The sequence below is a fragment of the Bos indicus x Bos taurus genome, chromosome 3, assembly GCF_003369695.1.
Source record: "Bos indicus x Bos taurus breed Angus x Brahman F1 hybrid chromosome 3, Bos_hybrid_MaternalHap_v2.0, whole genome shotgun sequence".
Lineage (NCBI taxonomy): Eukaryota > Metazoa > Chordata > Mammalia > Artiodactyla > Bovidae > Bos > Bos indicus x Bos taurus.
In genome coordinates, this window is record NC_040078.1 from 67,155,873 (window position 1) to 67,172,004 (window position 16,132).

A 16,132-nucleotide genomic window follows, 5' to 3' on the forward strand; every position below is an offset into this window, starting at 1 on the left:
ATACTGGTATCATTACAACCTCAGTGGTTCCAAATTATTGTGTTTAATTAACAAAAAATTAAAAATATTGTTACAGAGCAGTTTAGTATAATTTTCAATATTTTGGAATCAGTGTGAGATTGCCAGCTTTTAATTTTGTTTAAAAAATATTAGAATCTTTACAGGTACCTCTTTCATACCAAAAAAGAGGAGTGACATAGATTCAGAATAAAGGAATTCTTTAAATTGAGTAAATCTAACTTTATGGAAAATGAAGTATATTTTCTGACTTTTATCTCACTTTATTGAAGAGCAGTTTTTTGGGACCTAGTAGCCTATGGAAATGGAGAAGGCAATGGCACCCCCCTCCAGTACTTTGCCTAGAAAATCCCATGGATGGAGGAGTCTGATAGGCTGCAGTCCATGGGGTCGCTAAGAGTTGGACATGACTGAGCGACTTCACTTTCACTTTCACTTTCATGCACTAGAGAAGGAAATGGCAATCCACTCCAGTGTTCTTGCCTGGAGAATCCCAGGGATGGAGGAGCCTGGTGGCTGCCGTCTATGGGATCACACAGAGTCGGACACGACTGAAGTGACTTAGCAGCAGCAGCAGCAGCCTATGGAAAGAAAGGCACAGTTACTTGAGGCAAAGGGAATAGTTTATTTATTAAATGCTATTTATTTATCACTTTTATTATTTGTTTGGCTGTGCTAGGTCTTAGTTGTGCACATGCACGCAAAACTCTTTATAGCGTGTGGGATGTAGTTTCCTTCCTGACCAGGGATTGAACCTGGGTCCCCTGCATTGGGAGGCACAGTCTTAGCCACTGGACCACCAGGGAAGTTCCTATAAAATTTAGAAATAATATTTATCCCTTTACAGTGTATAATTCAGTAATTTTTAGAATATTCACAAAATTGTGTAACCATCATCTGCAGAATACTTTTCTCTCTCTAAAAAGAAACCCCATACCCATTAGCAGTTACTTTCTTCTATCTCTTCCTTTCCTCCAGTCTCTGCAGCCACTTATCTCCTTTTTGTAGATTTTGTCTATGAATTTACCTGTTCTGAACATTTCATATAAATAGAATTATACAATACATGACCTTTGGTGATTGCCTTTTTTCATGTGTCGGGTTTTTAAGTTTCATCCATGTTGTAGTTTGTACCAATACAGCATTCATTTTTATGGCTGTATAAATATTCCATTGTATACCACATTTTATACATCCATTCAGCAGTTTATGAACATTTGAGTTGTTTTCACTTTCTGCCTATTGTGAATAACATTGCTGTGAAAATTCAGTTTTTGTGTGAAAATGTTTTGTTTTTCCTGGGTATGTATCTAGGAGTGAAATTTCTCCCTCATGGTAATTTTATGTTTAACTTATTGAGGAACTGCTAGACTTTTCCAAAGGTGCAACGGTTTGTATTTACACCAGCAATGTATGAGGGTACTAATTTCTGCATATCCTGTCAATATTGGTTTTTCATTTTTTGTCATACTAGTCATAGTGGGTATTAAGCAATACCTCATTGTGGTTTTGATTTATATTTCCCTGATGACCAACAATGTTGAGCATCTTTTAATATGCTTATTGGCTATTTGTACGTCTTTTTTTGCAGAAATATGTATTCAGATCCATTAGTCACTTTTTACACCGCTTATGTTTTTACTAAGTTGTAACAGTTCTTTGTAGATGAGTGATTTGTAAATATTTTCTCTCATTCTGTGGTTTGTCTCGTTATCTTGATAGAGTTCTTAGAAACACAAAAGGCACAAAAAGCTTAAATTTTTGTGACTACAATTTATGTGTATTTTGTGGTTGCTTGTTTTCAATTTTTAAATTGTGGTAAAACATATATATCTTAAAATTGACCATTTAAAAATTGAAGTATAGTCGATTTACATAATTGTATTAGTTTCAGATATACAGCATAGTGATTCAGTATTTTTGCAGATTATATTTTATTATAGGTTATTACAAGATAAAGAAGATATTTTTGGGTCTATATAGTACATCCTTATTGCTTATATATTTTATATATAGTAGTTTGTTATCTATTAATCACATACTCTTAATTTGTCCCTCCCCCTTTTTGTCTCTCTTTTGGTAACTGCAAGTTTGTTTTTTATATCTGTGAGTCTGTTTTACATATATTGTTTTTTATATCTGTGAGTCTGTTTTACATACACATTCATTTATATTTTTTAGATTTAAGTGATACATATAAGTGGTATAGTATAGGTCTTTTGACTTATTTCACTAGGCATAATGTTCTCCTAGTCTATCCATGTGCTGCAAATGGCATGAGGAATGAGTACTATTCCTGTGTGTGTGTGTTGTCTTAGTCCAGTCATTTGTTGATGGGCACTTGTATTGCTTCCGTGTCTTGGCTATTATAAATAGTGCTGCTGTGAGCATTGGGTTGCACGTATCTTTAATTCAAAAAGTGTTTTTGTTTTTTTTCCATACATAAAAGTGTGGAGTCTTAACTGGACCAACAGGAAATTCCCCGGTAGTTCTATTTTTTAGTTTTTAAAGGAGCCGCTATACTATTTTCCATAGTAGGTGCTCCAGTTTACACCAATTTCCCATCAATAGTGTACAAAGGTTCCCCTTTCTCCACACTCTCACAACATTTGTTATTTGTATTAATATTTTTTAATTTGTTTATTTATTTTTGGCTGTCCTGGGTCTTTGTTGCTGCAGTGGCTTTTCTCTGGTTGAAGTGTGCAGGCTTCTATTGCGGTGGCTTCTCTTGCTATGGAGTGTGGACTCTAGGGTGTGTGGGCTTCAGTAATTGTGGCATGTGGGATCAGTAATTGTGAATTCTGGACTCTAGAGCACGGGCTCAATAGTTGTGGTGCATGGACTTTGTTGCTCTGCAGCCTGTGGGATCTTCTTGGATAAGAAATTGAACCCATGTCTCCTGCATTGGCAAGCGAATTCTTTTTTTTTTTTTTTTAATTAATTTATATTTTAGTTGGAGGCTAATTACTTTACAATATTGTAGTGGTTTTTGCCATACAGCAAGCAAATTCTTTACCACTGAGTCACCAGGGAAGCCCTGTATTCTCTTTGATGATAGACATTCTGATCAGTGTAACGTGATACCTCATTGTGCTTTTGATTTACATTTCTCTAATAATTAGTGATGTTGAGCATTTTTTCTTGTGCCTGTTAGCTGTTTGTATGTCTTTGAAAAGATGTCTATTCAAGTCTTCTGACCCTTGGTTTGACTGGATTATTTTTGATTTTGAGTTATTTGAGCAGTTTGGATATTAACCACTTGTTGGTCATATCACTTGCAAATATTTTCTCCCATTCATAGGTTGTCTTTCATTATACTGAAGTTTCCTTTGCTGTGCAAAAGCTTTTGAATTTAATTAAGTCCCACTTGTTTATTTTTGCTTTTATTTCTTTTGCCTTAGCAGATTGATCCCAGAAAATATCACTGTGATTTATGTCAAAGAGTGTTCCACCTATGTTCTCTTCTAGAAGTTGTATGGTTTCATGTCTTATATTTAGGTCTTTAAACCATTTTGAGTTTATTTTTGTGTGTGTGAGGAGTGAGATAATGTTCTTATCTGATTGTGGCTGTCCAGTTTCCTCAGCATCACTTGTTGAAGAGGCTATCTTTTTGCCATTATATATCCTTGTTTCCTTTGTCATAGACTAATTGACTGTGTGTGCATATGTTTATTTCTGGGCTCTTTATTCTGTTCCATTGTTCTATGTGTCTGTGCCAGAACAATGTTCTATTGTTTTTGTGCCAGTACTATGCTGATTACTGTAGCTTTGGAGTATAGTTTGAAGTCTGGGAGAGTTATACCTCTTGCATTGTTCTTTTTACTGAGATTGCTTTGGCAGTTTGGGGCCTTTTTTGATTCTATATAAATTTTGTGATTATTTCTACTAGTTCTGTGAAAAATATCCTTGGTGTTTTGATAGGGATGCATTAAATCTGTTCTTTACTTTGAGTAGTATGGCCATTTTAATAATTAATGTTGATTTTTTCCAATCCAAGAGCACTGAACATCTTCCCATTTCTTTGAATATCTTCATTTTCCTTTATCATTGTTTTGTAGTTTTCAGAGTATAGGTCTTTTACTGCCTTGGTTCACTTTATTCCTAGGTATTTTATTTTTTAAGGAAGTTTTAAGTGGGGCTGTATTTTTACTTTCTTGCTCTGATATTTCATTGTTAATGTATAGAAGTGCAACAGATTTTTACTTACTAATCTTGTATTCTGCAAACTTGTTGAATTTATGTATTAGTTCTAATAGTTTTGGGGTGGAGACTCTAGGGTTCTTTACATACATTATAATGTCATCTGCAAATAGTGCCAGTTTTACTTTTTTGTTTTCAATTTGTTATCTTTTATTTATTTTTTCTTTTTTGATTGTTGTGACTGAGACTTACAATACTATGTTAAATAGAAATGGTGACAGTGGGCATTCTTGTAAAATTGATCATTTTTAAAGTGCACAGTTTTTAGTGGCATTAAGTACATAATATTGTTGGGCAGTCATCACTATCATCCATCTCATCTGTAAAGTGTCTTTAATTTTGTATAGCTGTAACTCTGTATCCATTAGATAATAACTTGCCATTACCTTCTTCTCTTACTTCTTGGTAACCACCAATCTATTTTTATCTGTATGAATTTGACTTACTTTAGGTACCGCATATAAGTGGAATCATGTAGTATTTGTTCTTGGTTGTTTGTGTTTTTAGGGTCATAGGTAAGAAACCATTGTCTAATCCAAGGTAACAAGGATTTATACTTACTTTTCTTCTAAAAATATTATACTTTTAACTCCTACACATTGGTCTTTGATTCATTTTTAGTTAATTTTTGAAGAGAATGCAAAGTAGGTGTCCAGCTTTCCATTGCATATAGATATTCAGTTGTTTTAGCACCATTTTGGGGGAAGGATTATAATTTTTTTCCTCATTGATTTGTCTTGGTACCCTTGTTGGAATAATTATCTGTTAAATACAGAATACAGTTACATCACTTCATTGTTTTTTAATGTTAGAAATTTATATAGTTTTTTCCTAATTAGTGTGACAAGAGACTATTTTTTATTGATTTTTATTTTTCTGTTTTCAGTTTCATTGATTTCTGTTCTTTATTTTTTCCTTTCTTTTTAATATGGGCTATATTATTATTTCTAGTTTCTTAAGGTGGGTGCTGTCATTGAGTTGAGTTACTTCTTTTCCAGTATGTTTTCTGCTATAAATTTTCCCTTAAGTGTTAACTTTTGTTGCATCTCATAGCTACTAATTATGTTGTTTTCATTTTCATTTAGTTATACTATTTTCTAATTTCTCCTTCGTTTCTCTTTCTTCTTTGACTCATAGGGATTTTCAGTTCAGTTCAGTTGCTCAGTCGTGTCCGACTCTTTGCGACCCCGTGAATTGCAGCACGCCAGGCCTCCCTGTCCATCACCAACTCGCGGAATTCACCCAGACTGATGTGCATCAAATCATTGATGCCATCCAGCCATCTCATCCTCTGTCATCCCCTTCTCCTCCTGTCCCGACTCCCTCCCAGCATCAGGGTCTTTTCCAATGAGTCAGCTCTTCTCATGAGGTGACCAAAGTATTGGAGTTTAAGCCTCAGCATCAGTCCTTCCAATGAAAACCCAGGACTGGTCTCCTCTAGGATGGACTGGTTGGATCTCCTTGCAGTCCAAGGGACTCGCAAGTCTTCTCCAGCACCACAGTTCAAAAGCATCAATTCTTTGGCACTCAGCTTTCTTCACAGTCCAACTCTCTCACATCCATGCATGACCACTGGAAAAAACAGCCTTGACTAGATGGACCTTTGTTGACAAAGTAATAACTCTGCTTTTTAATATGCTATCTAGGTTGGTGATAACTTTTCTTCCAAGGAGTAAGCGTCTTTTAATTTCATACCTGCAGTCACCATCTGCAGTGATTTTGGAGCCCAAAAAAACAAAGTCTGACACTGTTTCCACTGTTTCCCCATCTATTTCCCATGAAGTGATGGGACCAGAAGCCATGGTCTTCGTTTTCTGAATGTTGAGCTTTAAGCCAACTTTTTCACTCTCCTCTTTCACTTTCATCAAGAGGCTTTTGAGTTCCTCTTCACTTTCTGCCATAAGGGTGGTGTCATCTGCATATCTGAGGTTATTGATATTTCTCCCGGCAAACTTGATTCCAGCTTGTGCATCTTCCAGCCCAGCGTTTCTCATGATGTACTCTGCATATAAGTTAAAGAAGCAGGGTGACAATAGACAGCCTTGACGTACTTCTTTTCCTATTTGGAACCAGTCTGTTCCATGTGTTGCTTCCTGACCTGCATATAGGTTTCTCAAGAGGCAGGTCAGGTGGTTTGGTATTCCCATCTCTTTCAGAATTTTCCACAGTTTATTGTGATCCACACAGTCAAAGGCTTTGGCATAGTCAATAAAGCAGAAATAGATGTTTTTCTGGAACTCTCTTGCTTTTTCCATGATCCAACGGATGTTGGCAATTTGATCTCTGGTTCCTCTGCCTTTTCTAAAACGAGCTTGAACATCAGGAAGTTCACGGTTTATGTACTGCTGAAGCCTGGCTGGAGAATTTTGAGCATTACTTTACTAGCGTGTGAGATGAGTGCAATTGTGTGGTAGTTTGAGCATTCTTTGGCATTGCCTTTCTTTGGGATTGGAATGAAAACTGACCTTTTCCAGTCCTGTGGCCACTGCTGAGTTTTCCAGATTTGCTGGCATATGGAGTGCAGCACTTTCTTCTTTTTTTTTTAAAAATTTTTTTTTTTAATTTTATTTTTAAACTTTACATAATTGTATTAGTTTTGCCAAATATCAAAATGAATCCACCACAGGTATACATGTGTTCCCCATCCTGAACCCTCCTCCCTCCTCCCTCCCCATACCATCCCTCTGGGTCGTCCTAGTGCTCTAGCCCCATGCATGCAGTATTGTGCATCGAACCTGGACTGGCATCTTGTTTCATACATGATATTTTACATGTTTCAATGCCATTCTCCCAAATCTTCCCACCCTCTCCCTCTCCCACAGAGTCCACAAGACTGTTCTATACATCAGTGTCTCTTTTGCTGTCTCGTACACAGGGTTATTGTTACCATCTTTCTAAATTCCATATATATGCATTAGTATACTGTAATGGTGTTTTTCCTTCTGGCTTACTTCACTCTGTATAATAGGCTCCAGTTTCATCCACCTCGTTAGAACTGATTCAAATGTATTCTTTTTAATGGCTGAGTAATACTCCATTGTGTATATGTACCACAGCTTTCTTATCCATTCATCTGCTGATGGAGATCTAGGTTGCTTCCATGTCCTGGCTATTATAAACAGTGCTGCGATGAACATTGGGGTACACGTGTCTCTTTCCCTTCTGGTTTCCTCAGTGTGTATGCCCAGCAGTGGGATTGCTGGATCATAAGGCAGTTCTATTTCCAGTTTTTTAAGGAATCTCCACACTGTTCTCCATAGTGGCTGTACTAGTTTGCATTCCCACCAACAGTGTAAGAGGGTTCCCTTTTCTCCACACCCTCTCCAGCATTTATTATTTGTAGACTTTTGGATCGCAGCCATTCTGACTGGTGTGAAATGGTACCTCATAGTGGTTTTGATTTGCATTTCTCTGATAATGAGTGATGTTGAGCATCTTTTCATGTGTTTGTTAGCCATCTGTATGTCTGCTTTGGAGAAATGTCTATTTAGTTCTTTGGCCCATTTTTTGATTGGGTCATTTATTTTTCTGGAGTTGAGCTGTAGGAGTTGCTTGTATATTTTTGAGATTAGTTGTTTGTCAGTTGCTTCATTTGCTATTATTTTCTCCCATTCTGAAGGCTGTCTTTTCACCTTGCTAATAGTTTCCTTTGATGTGCAGAAGCTTTTAAGGTTAATTAGGTCCCATTTGTTTATTTTTGCTTTTATTTCCAATATTTTGGGAGGTGGGTCATAGAGGATCCTGCTGTGATGTATGTCAGAGAGTGTTTTGCCTATATTCTCCTCTAGGAATTTTATAGTTTCTGGCCTTACGTTGAGATCTTTAATCCACTTTGAGTTTATTTTTGTGTATGGTGTTAGAAAGTGTTCTATTTTCATTCTTTTACAAGTGGTTGACCAGATTTCCCAGCACCACTTGTTAAAGAGATTGTCTTTAATCCATTGTATATTCTTGCCTCCTTTGTCAAAGATAAGGTGTCCATATGTGCGTGGATTTATCTCTGGGCTTTCTATTTTGTTCCATTGATCTATATTTCTGTCTTTGTGCCAGTACCATACTGTCTTGATGACTGTGGCTTTGTAGTAGAGCCTGAAGTCAGGTAGGTTGATTCCTCCAGTTCCATTCTTCTTTCTCAAGATTGCTTTGGCTATTCGAGGTTTTTTGTATTTCCATACAAATTGTGAAATTATTTGTTCTAGCTCTGTGAAGAATACTGTTGGTAGCTTGATAGGGATTGCATTGAATCTATAAATTGCTTTGGGTAGTATACTCATTTTCACTATATTGATTCTTCCAATCCATGAACATGGTATATTTCTCCATCTATTAGTGTCCTCTTTGATTTCTTTCACCAGTGTTTTATAGTTTTCTATATATAGGTTTTTGCTGACTGTATAGAGCTTCTCCATCTTTGGCTGCAAAGAATATAATCAGTCTGATTTCGGTGTTGACCATCTGGTGATGTCCATGTGTAGAGTCTTCTCTTGTGTTGTTGGAAGAGGGTGTTTGCTATGCCCAGTGCATTCTCTTGGCAAAACTCTATTAGCCTTTGCCCTGCTTCATTCCGTACTCCAAGGCCAAATTTGCCTGTTACTCCAGGTGTTTCTTGACTTCCTACTTTTGCATTCCAGTCCCCTGTAATGAAAAGGACATCTTTTTTGGGTGTTAGTTCTAAAAGGTCTTGTAGGTCTTCATAGAACCATTCAGCTTCAGCTTCTTCAGTGTTACTGGTTGGGGCATAGGCTTGGATCACCATAATATTGAGTGGTTTGCCTTGGAAACGAACAGAGATCATTCTGTTGTTTTTGAGATTGCATCCAAATACTGCATCTCAGACTCTCTTGTTGACCGTGATGGCTCTCCATTTCTTCTAAGGGATTCCTGTACACAGTAGTAGATATAATGGTCATCTGAGTTAAATTCACCCGTTCCAGTCCATTTTAGTTTGCCGATTCCTAGAATGTCAACGTTCACTCTTGCCATCTCCTGTTTGACCGCTTCCAATTTGCCTTGATTCATGGACCTAACATTCCAGGTTCCTTTGCAATATTGCTGTTTACAGCATCAGACCTTGCTTCTATCACGAGTCACATCCACAACTGGGTATTGTTTTTGCTTTGGCTCCATCCCTTCATTCTTTCTGGAGTTATTTCTCCACTGACCTCCTGTAGCATATTGGGCACCTACTGACCCGGGGAGTTCTTCTTTCAGTATCCTATCATTTTGCCTTTTCATACTGTTCATGGGGTTCTCAAGGCAAGAATACTGAAGTGGTTTGCCATTCCCTTCTCCAGTGGACCACATTCTGTCAGACCTCTCCACCATGACCCGTCAGTCTTGGGTGGCCCCACACGGTATGGCTTAGTTTCATTTGAGTTAGACAAGCTGGGTCCATGTGATCAGATTGGCTAGTTTACTGTGAGTATGGTTTCAGTGTGTCTGCCCTCCGATGCCCTGTCGCAATACCTACCATCACTTGACTTTCTTTTACCTTGGACATGGGGTATCTCTCGATGGCTGTTCCAGCAAAGCACAGCCGCTGCTCCTTACCTTGGACGTGGTCGCCCCTCTTGACCTTGAACGTGGAGTAGCTCCTCTCAGCCCTCCTGCACCCATGCACCCGCCGCTCCTTGGACGTGGGGTTGCTCCTCTCGGTTGCCGCCCCTGACCTTAGGCCTGGGGTAGCTCCTCTCAGCTGCCGGCCCTAACCTTGGACGTGGGGTAGCTCGTCTTGGCCACTGCCCCTGATCTCTGACGTGGGGTAGCTCCTCTCAGCTGCCGCTCCTGACCTTGGACGTGGGATAGCTCCTCTCGGCGGCTCCTGGGCTGTCACAGCCTGGCGCTCTCGGTCACTGCCCCGACCTTGGCCATGGGGTAGAAACATGCTATTATTTTGAGATATTTGGGGATTTTGAGACAATTCTTTTAATGTTGATTTCTGACTTAATTCTATCATGGTCACAATTTTTATTACTTGAATCTTTAAAAATTTATTGTTATTCTTTCCAAGAAACTTTTTCCAAATAACTGTTTTTAGGCCATTTACTACATATATATACATATATACATATGTACGTATGTATAGTTGTTTAAATATACTACCTTGCTGTTGTTAAAAATTTTTCATATATATGTATTTTTGTTCACTTTTCTCTCTATCCTGCCTTCTTTTGAACTCAGTATTTTTTTCTTTTTTATGTTTTATTTTATTTCTGTTGTTGGCTTATTAAATGTCAATTTTAAACAGTGATTCCTTTTAGGATTTGACTTATTACAGGGTGTCTTGAAATTATACCACTTCACATGTAGTGTAAGAACCTTACGTCATTGTATTTCCCTCTTCCTAATTGTTGTGCTAGTATTATCTTTCACTTCTGTGTATGTTATAAACTTCACAGTATATTAATGTTGTTTTTGTTTTAAATAGTCAATTTTCTTTTAAAGAGATATCACAACTAAGGGGAAAAAGTCTTTTATATTTACCCTGATTTTCCAGTCCTGGTGCTTTTCATTTGTTTGGTTAGATCCAGAGTTCCAACCAGTATGGTTTTTCTTTTGTCTGAAGAATTTCTTTTTAACGTTTCTTATAGTCTATTTCTGTTGGTGATGACATCTTTCAACGTTTATAGTTAGAAGTCATCTTTATTTCACTAGACAGTTTCTTTCAGTACAAAGATAAACTTCACTGTCTTGTGTCAGTTCCAGGGACTAGTCTCCTTTCAATCTTATTGTCATTTTTCTCTGTTCTCCTTTTTTTTAAAAAACAAGTTATTAATTTTTGGTTGTGCCGGATCTTTCTTGCTGTGCTCAGGTGTTCTCTAGTTGTGGTGAGTGGGTGCTGCTCTTCATAGTGGTGGCTTCTCTTGTTGTGGGCTCTAGGCCCTCCGGCTTCAGTAATTGCGGCTGGCAGGCTCTAGAGCATGTGGCACGGGCTTAGTTGCCCAGCGGCATGTGGGGTCTCTCTGGAGCAGGGGTTGAAACTGCATTGCCTGCATTGGCAGGCAGATTCTTTTTTTTGTTGTTAAATATTTATTTAATTCTTCATTTGACTGCACCAGGTCTTAGTTGCAGCATGTGGGATCTAGTTCCCTGACCAGGGGTTGAACTTGGGGCCCCTGAATTGGGAGCCTGGAGTCTTAGCCGCTGGACCAGCAGGGAAGTCCTGCAGGCAGATTCATAACCACTGGACCAATCATCAGGGAAGACCCCAATTATATTATTGCTTATTACTATTTTTGTGCTTTGGTGGTAATTTATATCTATTGTATCATTATTGTAGAAACACTATGTAATGTTTAATGTGCTGCTATGTATCTCTTCTCATCTTTGCACTCAGTGATATTGCTTGATAGCTTGAAATTGGCCATGGGTAGGAATATTCACACCAGAGTCACTGGAAACCCTGTGAACCAGGAACTATAAACCACTAACTGTCCTTGGTTTTTGCACATTTCCTGGTATACCCCTTGCTGTGGGTAGGAGTGATTTTCCAGGCCTTGGATATACTGCATATACTTATGAGTGGTCAGCTCAAGACTTGAGGAGGATCTCTGTAGATCTTCTGAGGTCTTGCTGTCTTTGATGCTCCTTTCTCTCTGGTACAAGTGTTCTGGAAACCTTAGCTACCTGAGTCTCCCCAGATTCCATGCTTTGTCTTAACACTGGGAGACTGGTTTGCCTGAGATCACCCTCCTCGCTCTGCAGTCTGGAAACTCAGTCAGGAAGCTGGGGCTATTAAAGGCTTTGCTTTATTTGTTTCTTCTCTTTCGTTGATCACTGTTCTGTGTTGTCTGGTTTCAAGTGTCTGAAAAACATTTTTGTACAGTTTGCCCAGATTTTCAGTTGTTTTGAATAGGAACGTACCTCTCATCTCTGTTACTCTGTCTTGGCCAGAAGTTGAAGTCCCTTGAAAGGGTTTTAGACAAGAGAGTGACAGAAATGTGCACCTTAGACTTCTCTGTAGACCATGAATTTGTAAGGAGCAAGACTTAAAGGAACCAATTACAAGTCAGGTGGATTAGTTGAAGTAGGAAATGATGAAGGTCTAATATTGGTCATGCCCTTCATAACACTCAGTTCAGTTCAGTTGCTCAGTCGTGTCTGACTCTTTGTGACCCCATGAACCGCAGCACGCCAGGACTCCCTGTCCGTCACCAACTCCTGGAGTTTACCCAGACCCATGTCCATTGAGTCAGTGATGCCATCCAACCATCTCATACTGTGTTGTCTCCTTCTCCTCCTGCCCTCAGTCTTTCCCAGCATCAGGGTCTTTTCAAATGAGTCAGTTCTTCACATCAGGTGGCCAAAGTATTGGAGTTTCAGCTTCAACATCAGTCCTTCCAGTGAACACCCAGGACTGATCTCCTTTAGGATGGACTGGTTGGATCTCCTTGCAGTCCAACAGACTCTCAAGAGTCTTCTCCAACACCACAGTTCAAAAGCATCAATTCTTTGGCATTCAGCTTTCTTCACAGTCCAACTGTCACATCCATACATGACCACAGGAAAAACCATAGCCTTGACTAGATGGACCTTTGTTGACAAAGTAATAATGTCTCTGCTTTTTAATATGCTGTCTAGGTTGGTCATAACTTCATGACACTAGAGATGGGGAAATTTGAAATTTAGTGAAATTAGATTTGAGAAATGTACAAGGGGAATAATCTGCTTTAGGGTTTGTAGAAGTGTGGGTCCTGAGCTCAATCACCTGCAGTGAGTGTGATAAAAATGAGGACTCTGTGCCCTGCCCCAACTTCATTGAATCTGAAATTCTAAGGAGGTTTAGAAATTTGCATTAAATCCCTAGGGTAATGCTTTTTGTAGCATTAAAGTTTCTTCAGAAGAAAGTGATGGAATTTTTTTCAAAGTGTGAGCCTCATCTTTGGGGGAACCGCTGCACTGGAATGACCTAAAGTAGTTAATTAAAAATATTTACGCTTGCCATGTCCAGAACTGCTGAATCTAAAGTTTGGAAAGCAGTATAAAAAAGTTCAAAAACCAGCATTCTTCAGTACTTTGGAGGCATAAACTTACTGAACTTCACAGTAACCCTGAAGTGTAGTGGGCAGGTGTTACGTCTCCTATTTTATAGACGAAATGCAAAAGGGCAGTGTGGTTTTCTCATGATCAAAGAGTTAGATTGATGGTGGGTAGAGAATCATATTTGTGTCTCCTTCCACCAAATCTGATGCTCTTTCTATGTCCTTTATGTTGCCTGTGAAATATGCTTATCTCTGAAACCTGTAGGAGGCATCCAACACATTGAACCTCTGGTTCTAAACAACTTAGGGAGCCAGGATGTTGTCATCTTCCTGATCATACTTTGTACCAAGTGAAAATTCACTTCAACTCTTTGTAGCAAGTAACGATGATACACTTAATTGTTTAGGAAAAGTATTTATGTCTTTGACCATTATCTTCATGCTTTTTATAACCAGCTTTGACTGCCTCTCTCTGTTTTCTTTTAAAATAATTTAAAGTGTAGTGTGTGTGTTTAATATTTTCGATTATAACTGAGGAATTGGATGTCAAATGTCTGTGTTGTAACCTTTGTTCTGAGTTTTTTCCCAAAGGTCTTAGAAAAGTAAAAATATATATATATATATTATAATTTAGATTGCATTTAGCCTAGATTGTACAGTTTTACTTTTATAGTAAGTGTGTAGCATATAACTTTGCTGTGTCAATAGAACTGATACGTTTTCTAGTGAGATTTTTTTTGTAGTCTTTTGAAGTGATTTCACATGTGCTGTGAATCTGAGATCCTGTAATCTGTTTAACACAGTAGTACTAGTGTTAGACTGCAAATAGTAGGAAAAGCAATTCTTTTCAGTCAGGATTGGTTTTTGGAATTGGTTTTGGAATTCTTGAATAGTCAATGAATTTTGTTAGTACGTGAACACAAGCAAAGCTCTGTGGAAAGGCATAAATAAGGCCTTAGGAATGGGATTTAAATGGTTTGTTTTCTATTTTGTGTGCTTTAAAAGGACAGAATAGCTAACCTTTTTAAACTTCTGGAGCAAGTTACTATATTTAAATAATATAAAATTTAAAATTATGGTAGCTTGTCGCAATTCTTAATAGTTTACCTGCTCCAAAAGCATATAGTTTTGTGTAGAATCTTAAATTTGAAATGCTTAGTGAATGAAATGAAGACTGCTGTGTAGTGTAAGGAATGTAAGAAGAGTTTTGACTAGTTTAACTCATTTTTACAAGAGCATTTATATCAACTTTTAAATTTAGGAATACTTAGATGTGTATTAAATTTTTTTGTGACATTACCTAATGTGTTTCTTAACATTTGAAAACAAATGAGGGAATTCTCTGGTGGTCCAATGGTTAGGACTCTATGCTTTCACTGCAGGGGAACTCTGGTTGATCCCTGGTTGGGGAACTAGGATCCCACAAGCCATACTGTGCAGTTAAAAAAAAAAACAAAACAAAAAAGAAAACAAATGGAATCGAAATGAAGTGTTTGAGGATAGATATTAGTATTTCTTAATCACTATCTACTCTATTATTCTGTTTCTCCAATTAAAAAAGTTGAGATATAATTGACATTGTGTATTTTATTTTACAGTTTTCTACGGTATTTTAGTGAACATCTCCAGTAACAAATTTTATACACAAAATAGACCATCTGCATTTTCTGTGTAGATTTTTACTTTTTATTATACAGGAATTTGGAATGGTAAACTATGTTGAATCATTTTAGAATGCCACTGATAAATTCTGTGACATATATGACATTTTTAAGCTTATTTTTTCACTAGTAAATGGGTAGAAATGACTTAAAGTTTTATATAATGCTTTTCATTATCATTGTAAGCACTTTGATATGTTTCTCACTTGCAACCTGTAACCAAGGATATATTTTTAGGAAGCTTACATGTAAGGAACATTTGCACAGCTACATGTTGATTTATTTCTTCACTTATTCTGTCACATTTATTTCCTATTTATAGTCAAAATAACAGGAACAAATTAGTCACAGAGGGATAATCTAACCAATACAAAAATATTAGCTTAAAAGAAAACAAATGTTTTAAAGTCATGTTTAGGGGAAAGTCATGATCTTTTTTACTGCATTCTTAAGTTTTCTAGATTTATTCTCCAATATTATCATAAAACACAAAAAAGTACTTTTCTATTAATATCTGAGAAATTGCAGACTTGTGGCAAGTGAGGCATATTTATATTGGTAGTCAGAAAAGGAATCTAAGTTCTAAAACTGATACAAATTTTAATGTAGAATGAAATTTTGAAATATTTTATGTGGGCACTGTGAGAAGAATTTATAAAAGAATTAAGAAATCCTTTTAGTCTGTTAAAGTAACATTTTATAGTGAAATAAAAGGAATTATTTGTGAAATTTATTTAAAAATGCAATGTGCTGTGTGTTTAGAAATACTGTCAGTTTTATCCACAAATCTGCAAATAATAACACACCCATAGTGACTATATTGTGGTTTTCCTTCACAGATATCAAGTTGTGCTAGTTCAACCATATAAATAATTAATACCTGAAGTCTCAATGTAAAATGGACATTAACAGTGATGACAGATAAATGCAGACGCTTGGAAATCAAACACTAGGTGAAACACTTAAAAGAAAGGTAAGAAAAAAATGTAATCTTAAGGCCAAGTGTGCTTTAGTTAGCACAAGTAAGTGACTGAAGTAATTTCTTTTTCAGTGTATTAGGTTTTTCAGAAGCCTAATCTGCCTAACCATTTGCATGACCCTGTTTATCTTAATACTGGTAGGACTCAGCTGTAAGTATCAGTTTTCTGAAAATAACAGTTGCAGATCTCCTTGCCTGGCAAATATAATGGATGATGTTTCTACAGCAATCCCTATCCAAATAGGATAGTAACCTGACTGGTTGGAACTTGAAAGAGTACTGAAATGGGCGTG

General features: G+C 37.2%; 1 protein-coding gene across 4 annotated transcripts in view; it reads left to right on the forward strand.

Moving 5' to 3' along the window:
• ZZZ3 (zinc finger ZZ-type containing 3) overlaps positions 1 to 16,132 on the forward strand; it is a 119,305-nt gene that overhangs the window by 33,005 nt on the left and 70,168 nt on the right. For all 4 annotated transcript variants that reach the window (XM_027536843.1, XM_027536846.1, XM_027536845.1 and 1 more), the window contains exon 2: positions 15,700 to 15,833. The gene's annotated coding sequence lies outside the window, so the exon portion shown is untranslated. The remainder of the gene's footprint in view (positions 1 to 15,699; positions 15,834 to 16,132) is intronic.